The sequence below is a fragment of the Octopus bimaculoides genome, chromosome 7 (assembly GCF_046866305.1).
Source record: "Octopus bimaculoides isolate indiv1 chromosome 7, ASM4686630v1, whole genome shotgun sequence".
NCBI lineage: Eukaryota > Metazoa > Mollusca > Cephalopoda > Octopoda > Octopodidae > Octopus > Octopus bimaculoides.
Window position 1 is genome coordinate 41,359,885 of NC_142934.1, and position 13,329 is coordinate 41,373,213.

Sequence of the window (13,329 nt, forward strand, 5' to 3'; positions counted from 1 at the left end):
AATATTGTTTGAATTATATGCCCAAAGAGAAATGTTAAACATTTGTAATTGTTGCCTATCTCAGTGAAATCAATTATAGAGATGACAACTTGTTATTAGAGAAGCTTCTAGCTGTCAACGACTGAGTGTATTTATTGCATTGTCAACATTACGCTTATGGTAGATGCAGTAGTAGAATTAATAGTATAATACAGATATAGTAATAAAATAGATCAAACTGGGCAAGTGTTCTGTGTTTGACGTTCTTCTGTTCCAGATCAACAATGATTGCGCTATAATCCAGATGTTGAAGACATGGTCATCATGATTTCCTAAATAGTGTACTTTGGAAAATATCATTTACTGTGTTGTTTACGTAATTAGGTAGATTTTTGTTTAGGGAAAATTGACTGTTCATTTATGCAGGTTTGACTGACGCCATGGAGTCTCTTTTATCGTTTCACAGGTTTTCCAATGTGTTGGAGGTGGTTTGTAAATCTTGTGCTGTTATGACTGAAACAAAATTGCCTTTCGAATATTTACATTCACTTGGCAGTAAATGTACACTAAAAATAAGTGGGTATCTAATTTATTAAAGAAAGGCATCTGTTAGTAGGATACAGATGTCATAACTAAGTGATTGTTTGGTGCGAGTGGTAGTATTAGACGTGGGATCAACTGATAATAAGAAATGCGCTACGCGATCATCTGTTTTCTGACGCGATCACTCGTTAGGGTCTTAACTGGAGTAAATTTTACTAATGACTCAGCTGAGCCAAATTTTGGCTTTGAAAAACAATATGCCGTAACTATTCGATTGGATGGTAACTGTAATTCAAATATCTATAATTGTCACGTGTTCATCCATGTCAGATCAGGATGAGAATTACGTGAAAGGTAAAATAATGACCAACCACATTAATTTAGAATATATATATCTCAGTTTACAGACCAGCGAAATGTCCATCGCAGAAGTGTCAACATCTTTTTCAATGGTTATATTTTGTAAAGGAAAGGGCTCAGTCATCCATTCTAAGTTGCTCTCAATACACACATTATGAAAGTGAAGCGTTCAATTTTGTCTATATGACTAATCGTTTCACTGTACTCGCTATATATTGCATTGGAGCAGGTGTATCATATGGAAGACACATTAGCATAGTGAAATGCATGAATTAAACACATGGCGATGAGTTAATTGTGGTATAATAACCACGTGTAGCTCGGGATTTTTTGTGATATAAAGCAGTTGCTAATAATGGCTTTAGCTGCACCATTCTAAGCTGTCCATTTTCACATGAAAGCTCAAATAAATTGCTGCCTTGTTTTTGTGTAGGAGTGGCGTCCTTGCATATGATTTTAGAAAGTGTTTAGACAGAAAATAATACTGAATAAAATTTTAGGTAGAACATTGTAATATTGTGGTATTTTATACAAAGATGTTTGACAACCAAATATAAATATAAATGAAGTTGTCCAGCTGTCCACATAGAACCAAATATTGCTCTTCCTAAATTAGGTTATTTGGGATAATTCCTACTTTACGTAAGACATAAACAATTTTTGTTGTAGTCCCAATAAGGCGTCCATTCTCAATCGTACCATTTCTCCCACTCAGATTCACAATCGCTAATCTCAAATTTATCCTTCCTTATCTACGGTAGTGTTCGTATTCGCACGCCCTTTCACAAAACTATTTTCTCAACCATTTTAACATTTAGAAGCACAGCAACCCAAAACAAACATAAAGAAAAGAAATTTGCATATTGGAACAACATTGATGCTGTTCACTGACTATAACATGAGATTCGTTTCCAAAGAGCGCCAAACCAATAATATTATTCCCAATTCACATGTGATCAATGTCACATGCGAACACTTGCCTACATTCATCTAACCGGCATGTTGATTCGCACATGATGCAAAATCACACACATGCATTTATACTACACGCCTAGATATAACCCCTTCCAACAACCACACTAATGAATGCCATCTCATTAATTTTGTGTTGTTTAAGTATCTTAAGACATGTAAACAACCCACAATATTTACATGCAATCAAAATTGCACTCACTTACCTGTTACAAAACGCGCAAAAGGACAGGAACATGCAACTATACACATGCTACTACCGCTATATCTGAGTGTACCTAATACGAAGTCATCTTCGTTTCTAGACATTGATTTCCTTGTTCCCTATTTCCTATCAAATCTTATCAAATCATATTTGTTAATCTTATTTTGTACACTACCATTCCTCAAATCATGTCTGTTGTTTGCTAGTGTGGCATCTGTTTTTAGCATTAACATTACTAAGACAGCCCCGAGCCTCCCTTCTGCTCTAGTAAAATTGACCATCTACTACATCCAAAGGTTGATAAGGTTTTACAGCTGCTGTTTTACCGACATACTCTCCCATTGCTACCGTTCCATGGGTCTGATACATGCTTTATTTATCCCTTATTTATCTGTCTTTTCACACGCACCTCTTAACCACTCTGCAGATGATGTCAAGTCTACTATCAATGATGAGGAAATTTCTTCTACTGCTATATAGTTGTTTATTCTTCATTCTTTTATTTGTTTCAGTAATTTCATTGCAGCCATACTGGAACACCATATTTGATCGAACAAATTGACCCTAAGACTTATTCTTTGTAAGCCTAGTACTTATTCTATTTCTTTCGCCGAACTGCAAACTTACATCGGTTGTCAAGCCATGATGTGGGGACACTTTCTACAATAGGTACAAGGTCTGAAAGTTTGGGGAAGGTGACTAGTCAATTACATTAACCGCAGTGCGTAAATGGTACTTATTTCATTGAACTTGAAAGGATGAAATGTAAAGTCAACATCGTCCAATTTTTAACTCATAACGTAAGGACGATATGCTGCAAAGCAATTTGTCCAGCGTGCTAACGATTTTGCCAGGTCACCACCTAAATAATAATAATGATAATAATAATAATAATAATAATAATAATAATAATAATAATAATAATAATAATAATAATAATAATAACTACGCCGGGGATGTTTAACGGAACTACACCGGGGATGTTTAACGGAACTACACCGGGGATGTTTAACGAACTACACCGGGGATGTTTAACGAACTACACCGGGGATGTTTAACGGAACTACACCGGGGATGTTTAACGAACTACACCGGGGATGTTTAACGAACTACACCGGGGATGTTTAACGGACCTATACCGGGGATGTTTAACGGAACTACACCAGGGATGTTCAACGAACTACACCGGGGATGTTTAACGTAACTACACAGGGGATGTTTAACGGAACTATACCGGAGATGTTTAACGAACTACACCGGGAATGTTTTACGAACTACACCGGGGATGTTTAACGGAATTATACCGGGGATGTTTAACCAACTACACCGGGGATGTTTAACAGAACTACACCGGGGATGTTTAACGAACTACACCGGGGATGTTTAACGGAACTACACCGGGGATGTTTAACGGAACTACACCGGGGATGTTTAACGAACTACACCGGGGATGTTTAAATCACTGCTCCGAAATTTATTCAAAAACATCGGAAATAAAGACATCGCATGGAGCCAAAAAATAGCTGACAAAGGGTTGGACTATATCCGAGTAAGTAATACTCATTGAAATTTATTTCTATTTTTCCAAATATAATGATGTATTTTAACTTGATACCTCCACTACCCGCACAGCGATCGTAAACACACGTGTTACATTAAAATCAGACCATCTCCGCATCCAAACACCATGTACAAAAAAATACAAACAGATTAAATAACACCGGTATTATTCCACCCAAGAATAACAACCGAGAAGTGCGTACTGTAAGCTTGTTACGCAAAAAGTACGAAGATCTGAACGTGCAAAACAATCTGACAACAGAAATGAACGAACCGGTACCCTACGAAAACGATGACCGTCAAAATAAAGGGCCGGACGTTGTTCCTCATGTCCTGCAAACAAAACCAAAACGGCATAAATGGACATGTGAGGAATACATTTCGATCCTACACGCTTATTTCACAGCAGTGCTCTACCCAAAAAACGAAAACGCAACAACACATACATATAAAATATGGAAGAAAAATAATGTGAATAAAGACCTCGATAAAACAATGAACCCTAACAAACTAGCTAACATAAGAAGATATATTCTAAAAGCAAAAAAAAATATCAGAAATAGAAACAGAAAAATTGACAGGAAAAATACATCAGGAAAATCTAGATAGTAGTCACACAGCAATGCCAAAAAATAATATAAACACTGAGATAGCAAAACACGAGGACAAACGTAACATTTCGGACAAAAACGAAGTAAACAAAAAAATAAAAAAAACCCAGACCGTAGAGATGTATAATAGTGTACAAAAAGCACCAATCCAGAACACCACAGACAAGCATATGAATGAAAAGGAAGGCAAAACAAATCTAAAGCCTGGGAATAACGAAGGGAAACCTAATAATTACGATACTATGAAAATGAGAATAACCACAGAACTGAAAACCACAGATCTTAGAATGGACCACAGATTATATCTCCCAAAAATCAAAATAGACAATAAAACAACATCAATAACAAATAGCATAAACCTGGCCGTCACGGAACTAACAACCACAGAAACAACAGGCAATATCACTGAGCTAAATGACATAATATATGCGGCAGCCACTGCTGCCACAAAAGAAGCAGGATACTCACTCAAACCCATCCGAACAGGAGTTCTACCACCCAAACAGACCTTGTGGATAAATAACATCCAGAACAAAATTAAAAAAAGAGAAAAGATTTATCGATTCTCAACGAAATTAGTAAACAATCAACACAACTAAGTAACAAGAAGAAAACAAAGATATTGTACAAATACAGCATTACAGAAAAAGACTTACCTGAGGCAAAAGAAAAACTAAAGCAAGACATCCTTGCCAAAGCACAGAGGATCCGCCGGTATGAGAAACGCCAACGTTTCTTTGAACAAAACAAACAGTTCAAATGCAACCCCAAAAAACTCTACCAAGAACTGGGTAACAATAAAATAGACATTACTGCAGCACCAACAGCAGAAGAACTGGAAGAATTCTGGAAACAAATATGGTCGGTGAAGCAACAACCCCAGAAAAGGACCATTAAAACAACGAACTTAGCACCTGAGCAACTGTGGGTCCATATAACAACTGAAGAGGTCACCCAGACACTGGAAAGACTAAGCAACTAGAAGGCACCTGGACACGACAAGATCCCCCAACTTCTGGCTAAAACACCTGCCAAGAATGCATAAAAAGCTGGCAGAACACTTTAACAACATACTAGCAGAGCCAGAGAAAATACCTGAATGGCTCACAAAAGGGAAAACCATCTTAATCCCCAAATCCACGGAAACGGAGAAGCCACAAAACTATAGACCTATAACCTGTCTTCCTACGATCTACAAAGCCTTTACTGCAATAATATCGCAGAGATTGAGTAAGTACCTGGAAAATAACAACCTGTTTCCAGAAGAGCAGAAGGGATGCTGCAAGGGCTCATACGGTTGTAAAGATCAATTATTGATCAATAAAGCCATAACTGAAGACAGCCGCAGAAAGAAGAAAGGCCTCAGTATGGCCTGGGTGGACTACCAAAAGGTTTTCGACAGTGTTCCCCACACGTGGATTCTGGAAACACTAGCCATAAACAAGGTGGCACCAATTATTATAAAATACATAAGGCACTCAATGAACAAATGGCAGACAGTGCTACAGCTCCAAACAAAAGAGGGACTTGTGAAAACGAAAGCCATCCCCATTAGAAGAGTAATATTCCAGGGAGACATGCTCCCTCCACTCCTGTTCTGCCTGGCACTCACACCTTTAACTGAACTGCTAAATAGAACTGGATGCGGTTACAAATGCTACGGGAAAACAGTCAGCCACCTTCTATATATGGATGACCTAAAATTATATGCTAAGAATGACAAAGGGCTAGAAACACTACTACAGACAGTACACGGCTTTACCAAGGAAATAGATATGAAATTCGGATTACAAAAATGTGCCAAAGCAACCCTGAAAAGAGGAAAATTAGTTAAAAGTAGCAATATACCACTAGATAAAACCAATGAAAAAAGAGAACTAGACGAAAGCCAACCATACAAGTATTTAGGAGTCAATGAACTAGATAGGATACAACATACACAAATGAAAGAAAAAGTAAAGAAAGAGTACTATAGACGAGTTAGATCAATACTAAAAACAGAGCTCAGTGCTAAAAACAGGATAATGGGTATCAACACTTTAGCTGTCCCAGTTATAAGCTACAGCTACAACATCCTTAACTGGACACTAAACGAACTATCTAAAATAGACAGGGAAACAAGAAAAATAATGACAGGATATAGGATGCATCACCCAAAATCTGACATAGAAATGCTATATATACAACGCACAGAAGGTGGCAGGGGTCTTATACAGCTAGAAAACTATTATAAAATAACCACCATAGGACTGCAAAAATATCTACTCCAAAAGCAAGGGAAACTAATACATATAGACACAAGACACCAGCAAACAAAGAACTGTTTTCAGTATTTAAGGAAGCTGACAAATACAAACAAGAAATCAATCTACCTAGCAAATACGAAGAAGAAGAAGAAGAAGAAGAAGAAGAAGAAGAAGAAGAAGAAGAAGAAGAAGAAGAAGAAGAAGAAGAAGAAGAAGAAGAAGAAGAAGAGGCTATAAAACAAATGAAATTCAAACTAAAACTAGAACAGCAACGGACCATGATAAAACGATGGCAAGAAAAGCCCCTACATGGTAAATACTGGGCTAAACTAAATGCAAAAGAAATAGACAGAGAAAAATCCCAGCAATGGCTGAGAAGCTCACGACTCAAAGCAGAGACTGAAGGATTTTTAATTGCTGCACAAGACCAAAGCCTCCCCACCAGAAATTACCAAAAACATATAATGAAAAGAAACATAACAATTAACTGTAGAATATGTGGAGATGGACAAGAAACAATAAACCATATAATCTCTGGCTGCCCAGTCCTGGCTAAGAAGGAATATATTCACAGACACGACAGTGCTGGGACCTATATACACTGGAAGCTATGCCAACACTATGGAATAACAACAGAAAAAAGATGGTATAAACACACGCCAGAAAAGGTCACAGAAAACGAGAAAGCAACCATACTCTGGGATATGCTAATACACACAGATAGAGAAATTAAGGCAAAATAGACCAAATATAGTTGTCAAAGATCAGGAAGAAAAAAAATGCTTTCTAATTGGTGTATCAATACCAGCAGATGACAACGTTTCTCTAAAAGAAATGGAAAAACTTTCAAAATACAAAGACCTGGAAATAGAGGTAACTCGAATGTGGAATCTAAAAACAGAAACAATTCCTATTATAGTAGGTGCCTTAGGTATAATAAAAAAATATTCAGACAAATACATAACAAAATCACCAGGACTTACAAATATTTATAACATACAGAAAATTGCACTACTGTGCACTGCACACATCCTACGCAAAACACTTTCAATACAGTAACCATAAAAGCATCACAGCAAACCACAGCACATACCCAAGGCGCACAGAGCTGCGCTCGGTAGTGAAGTGAAAGCACGTTATAAAAATGAAACTACTGAACAATAATAATAATAATAATAATAATAATAATAATAATAATAATAATAATAATAATTATAATAGGAAGAAGAAGAAGAAGACGAAGAAGAAGAAGAAGAAGAAGATGAAGAAGAAGAAGAAGAAGAAGAAGAAGAAGAAGAAGAAGAAGAAGAAGAAGAAGAAGAAGAAGAAGAAGAAGAAGAAGAGGCTATAAAACAAATGAAATCCAAACTAAAACTAGAACAGCAACGGACCATGATAAAACGATGGCAAGAAAAGCCCCTACATGGTAAATACTGGGCTAAACTAAATGCAAAAGAAATAGACAGAGAAAAATCCCAGCAATGGCTGAGAAGCTCACGACTCAAAGCAGAGACTGAAGGATTTTTAATTGCTGCACAAGACCAAAGCCTCCCCACCAGAAATTACCAAAAACATATAATGAAAAGAAACATAACAATTAACTGTAGAATATGTGGAGATGGACAAGAAACAATAAACCATATAATCTCTGGCTGCCCAGTCCTGGCTAAGAAGGAATATATTCACAGACACGACAGTGCTGGGACCTATATACACTGGAAGCTATGCCAACACTATGGAATAACAACAGAAAAAAGATGGTATAAACACACGCCAGAAAAGGTCACAGAAAACGAGAAAGCAACCATACTCTGGGATATGCTAATACACACAGATAGAGAAATTAAGGCAAAATAGACCAAATATAGTTGTCAAAGATCAGGAAGAAAAAAAATGCTTTCTAATTGGTGTATCAATACCAGCAGATGACAACGTTTCTCTAAAAGAAATGGAAAAACTTTCAAAATACAAAGACCTGGAAATAGAGGTAACTCGAATGTGGAATCTAAAAACAGAAACAATTCCTATTATAGTAGGTGCCTTAGGTATAATAAAAAAATATTCAGACAAATACATAACGAAATCACCAGGACTTACAAATATTTATAACATACAGAAAATTGCACTACTGTGCACTGCACACATCCTACGCAAAACACTTTCAATACAGTAACCATAAAAGCATCACAGCAAACCACAGCACATACCCAAGGCGCACAGAGCTGCGCTCGGTAGTGAAGTGAAAGCACGTTATAAAAATGAAACTACTGAACAATAATAATAATAATAATAATAATAATAATAATAATAATAATAATAATAATAATAATTATAATAGGAAGAAGAAGAAGAAGACGAAGAAGAAGAAGAAGAAGAAGATGAAGAAGAAGAAGAAGAAGAAGAAGAAGAAGAAGAAGAAGAAGAAGAAGAAGAAGAAGAAGAAGAAGAAGAGGCTATAAAACAAATGAAATCCAAACTAAAACTAGAACAGCAACGGACCATGATAAAACGATGGCAAGAAAAGCCCCTACATGGTAAATACTGGGCTAAACTAAATGCAAAAGAAATAGACAGAGAAAAATCCCAGCAATGGCTGAGAAGCTCACGACTCAAAGCAGAGACTGAAGGATTTTTAATTGCTGCACAAGACCAAAGCCTCCCCACCAGAAATTACCAAAAACATATAATGAAAAGAAACATAACAATTAACTGTAGAATATGTGGAGATGGACAAGAAACAATAAACCATATAATCTCTGGCTGCCCAGTCCTGGCTAAGAAGGAATATATTCACAGACACGACAGTGCTGGGACCTATATACACTGGAAGCTATGCCAACACTATGGAATAACAACAGAAAAAAGATGGTATAAACACACGCCAGAAAAGGTCACAGAAAACGAGAAAGCAACCATACTCTGGGATATGCCAATACACACAGATAGAGAAATTAAGGCAAAATAGACCAAATATAGTTGTCAAAGATCAGGAAGAAAAAAAATGCTTTCTAATTGGTGTATCAATACCAGCAGATGACAACGTTTCTCTAAAAGAAATGGAAAAACTTTCAAAATACAAAGACCTGGAAATAGAGGTAACTCGAATGTGGAATCTAAAAACAGAAACAATTCCTATTATAGTAGGTGCCTTAGGTATAATAAAAAAATATTCAGACAAATACATAACAAAATCACCAGGACTTACAAATATTTATAACATACAGAAAATTGCACTACTGTGCACTGCACACATCCTACGCAAAACACTTTCAATACAGTAACCATAAAAGCATCACAGCAAACCACAGCACATACCCAAGGCGCACAGAGCTGCGCTCGGTAGTGAAGTGAAAGCACGTTATAAAAATAAAACTACTGAATAATAATAATAATAATAATAATAATAATAATAATAATAATAATAATAATAATAATAATAATAATAATTATAATAGGAAGAAGAAGAAGAAGACGAAGAAGAAGAAGAAGAAGAAGAAGATGAAGAAGAAGAAGAAGAAGAAGAAGAAGAAGAAGAAGAAGAAGAAGAAGAAGAAGAAGGAACACGTAAATTAGAGAAAATTAATGAAATACTAGCAGTGCTACAGACAATGCCTGATTGCCTCACGCAATAGATCATCCTTTTATACCAAGACAAAGCAATTTACATGATAACACTTCCAATCCGTTAAGATTAGAAGCCACGGGAGCCAATTATTATTATTATTATTATTATTATTATTATTAAAGTAATAATAATAATAATTATTATTGTTGTTGTTGTTATTATTATTATATCCTATTTCCCAAATCCACTGAAATGGCAAACCCACAAAATTACAGATCGATAACTTGTCTCCCTAGAATTTACAAACCCTTTACTGCAATAATATCGTAGAAAATGAGCAAACATCTGGAAGAAACCAACCTGTTTTCAGATGAGCAAATGGGATACTGCAAGGTCTCATGCAGTTCCAAATATCAGCAACTGATCAATAAAGACATAACTGAAGACAGCCTCAGAAAGAAGAAGTGTCTAAGTATGGCCTGGACCGATTATTCTCCACACATAGATCCTAGAAACTCTAGGGATCAACAAGGTAGCATAAAAAATCATGAAATATATAACACATTCTATGAATAAATGGCAAGCAATGCTACAACTTCAGACAAAAAGAGGGACTCATAGAAATCAATGCCAACCACGTTAGAAAAGAAATATTCAAGGGAGACACGCTCTCTCAACTCCTCTTCTGCTTGGGTCTGACACTTTTATCTGACATGCTAAACAGAACTGGATGTGGATATAACTGTTACGACAAAACAACATGTCATCCCTTATGTATGGATGACCTAAAACTGTTACATGATAAACGGCTGGAAACATTACTAAAGAAGTTACATGGATTTACCAAAGAAATAAACATGAGAATTGGCTTAGGAAAACGTGCCAAAGCAACTTTGAAAAGAGCAAAACTAGTTAAGAGTAACAACATCACGTTAGATAAATGAAATAAGAAAATTAGACCAAAGCCAGACATACAAATACTTAGGAACAAGATACGATGCAACATAGACAAATGAAAGAGAAGATAAGAAAAGAATACGATAGAGGAGTTAGATTAATACGAAAAACAGAGCTCATTGCGAAAATCAAAATGATAGTTATCAACACTCCAGCCGTCCCAGTTATAAGTCACAGCTACAATGCTCTTAACTTTATTCTAAATGAACTAATCAAAACAGACAGGAAAACAAGAAAAATAATGACAGGATTCTGGGTTCACCCTTCAAAATCTGACTTAGAAATGTTATACATACGATATATCAAAGTTGGTAGAGGCCTTATACAGCTAGAAAACTATTACATATTAACCACCATAGGACTACAGAATTACCTACTTCATAAGTAAGGAAAACTAATACAAATAGCCACAAAACACGAACAAAAAAAAAACGGTTTTCATTCATTAAGGAAGCTTACATATACAAAAATAGCACAACTAGGCAAACATCCTATGTAAAACACTTTCAATACATTAAAAATTAGAGCATCACAACAAACCACAGCACGTAACGAAGGCACGCAGAGTTGTGTTTTCAATCTTTAAGGAAGCTGACAAATACCAAAAGAGGTCATAGTACTTAACAATTATGAAGGAAAGCTGTAATAGAACTGAAATCTAAACTAAAACTGGAACAACAACTGACCAAGATAAAGGATGGCAAGAAAGCTCCTAACGATGCATGGAACCCATCATCCACGTGCAGACATCGCCTGTGCATGAAGAGAGCAATTGAAGTTAGGGGATTCATAAATCTGTTAGACTGCGTCCGTATAAAACTCGAGAGCTTAATGAGATATCTAGCCCATAGGAAAGAAACTTTGATAGTGGCAGTTAGGAACGAGCCAGATTTGAGTGAAGAGAAACAAGAAAAGCAAAGGAAGAAGTAGAAAACGGATATGTATAGAATTACGCAAGAAGGGACTAAACAATCAATTCCATGTAGTCACAATAGACGTTGCTGAAAAAAAAAGGTAAGATTGGCCGATGAACTCTTGAAAAAAGAGACTGAGAGCATTATACCGGCAATGCAAGACCAAGGTTTGGCCACGAACTGGAGTGTCAACCTCAGCAATGAGCAAGTGTCCACGTTGTGCCGCATCTGCAATATAGTGGATGAGACCATTGTCCATAACACAAATGAATCCCCTAGACATGCTCCACACCGCTACAAATTGTGGCGACACGATCAGGTAGCGAAAGCGCTACATTGGAAACTGTGAAAAGTGGGAGCTAGAGAGCGGCAAGACATGGTATGAACACAAACCGCAGAAAATGGCGGAGTCAGAGACTAGCGAAATGACCTGGGATTTCCAAAACGCATACAGGTCAGGTACCAGAGTATAACAGACCGGATCTAGTGTTGGTGGACAAGGTGCACCATATATGCTATATAGTTGTTGCATTCCCCTTTGACTCACGAGTATTTTAGAAAGCAGGCGAAAAGATATATAGATACAACACTCTTGAATACGCAATATCCCAGCTATGGAAATTGAGGATAGTAACATTCATTGTTGGGTCCCTGGGAACAGTATCAGAAGACATCAAAACAAATATAGATGAAATTGGAATAGCGTACACAATAGAACTGTTACAAATATTTTGCCTCTTTGTCACGGCCAGAATAATCAGGCAAGTATTAGATAGCTAAAAAGAACAAATAGCATGGTACGAATAATAAATAATGATTAACGGTATTCATAACAAAACCAACAACAAGTGGAAGAACGGCGGACGGATAATCATAAATAAATACTATAAAATAGTTGATTTATGAGTTACACACACACACACACACACGCACGCGCACAGACAGACATACACACACACATACACACACACACACACACACACACACACACACACACACACACACACACAACTATGCAACAGCCCAGCAAGGACATACAAAAATAAACTCATGCTGTAAATACAAAAAGAAAACTGAAAAAAAACCCAACATGTGTCATAGAAGGCCAACACCGACAGAAGTACACAACCTGCGCTGCACGAACAACGCACAATATAATCAGACTAATGCAACAGAACACTCAAACGAAATTCCATAACAAAACGTCTTGATATAATACAATATCCTCCACCACCAAAACAAAAAAAAAAGGCTGCACACACAACCCTGTCAGAACAGAGGTGCACAAAAATAATGCAATAGAAAGTTAATTGAAACTATCAGATGTCGAAAAATGATAGATATGATGACTATAATGACGAACGTTACCTTAGCTTAGTTTGCGACAGACATGTCTCCGAAAATGAAGCAGGACCTC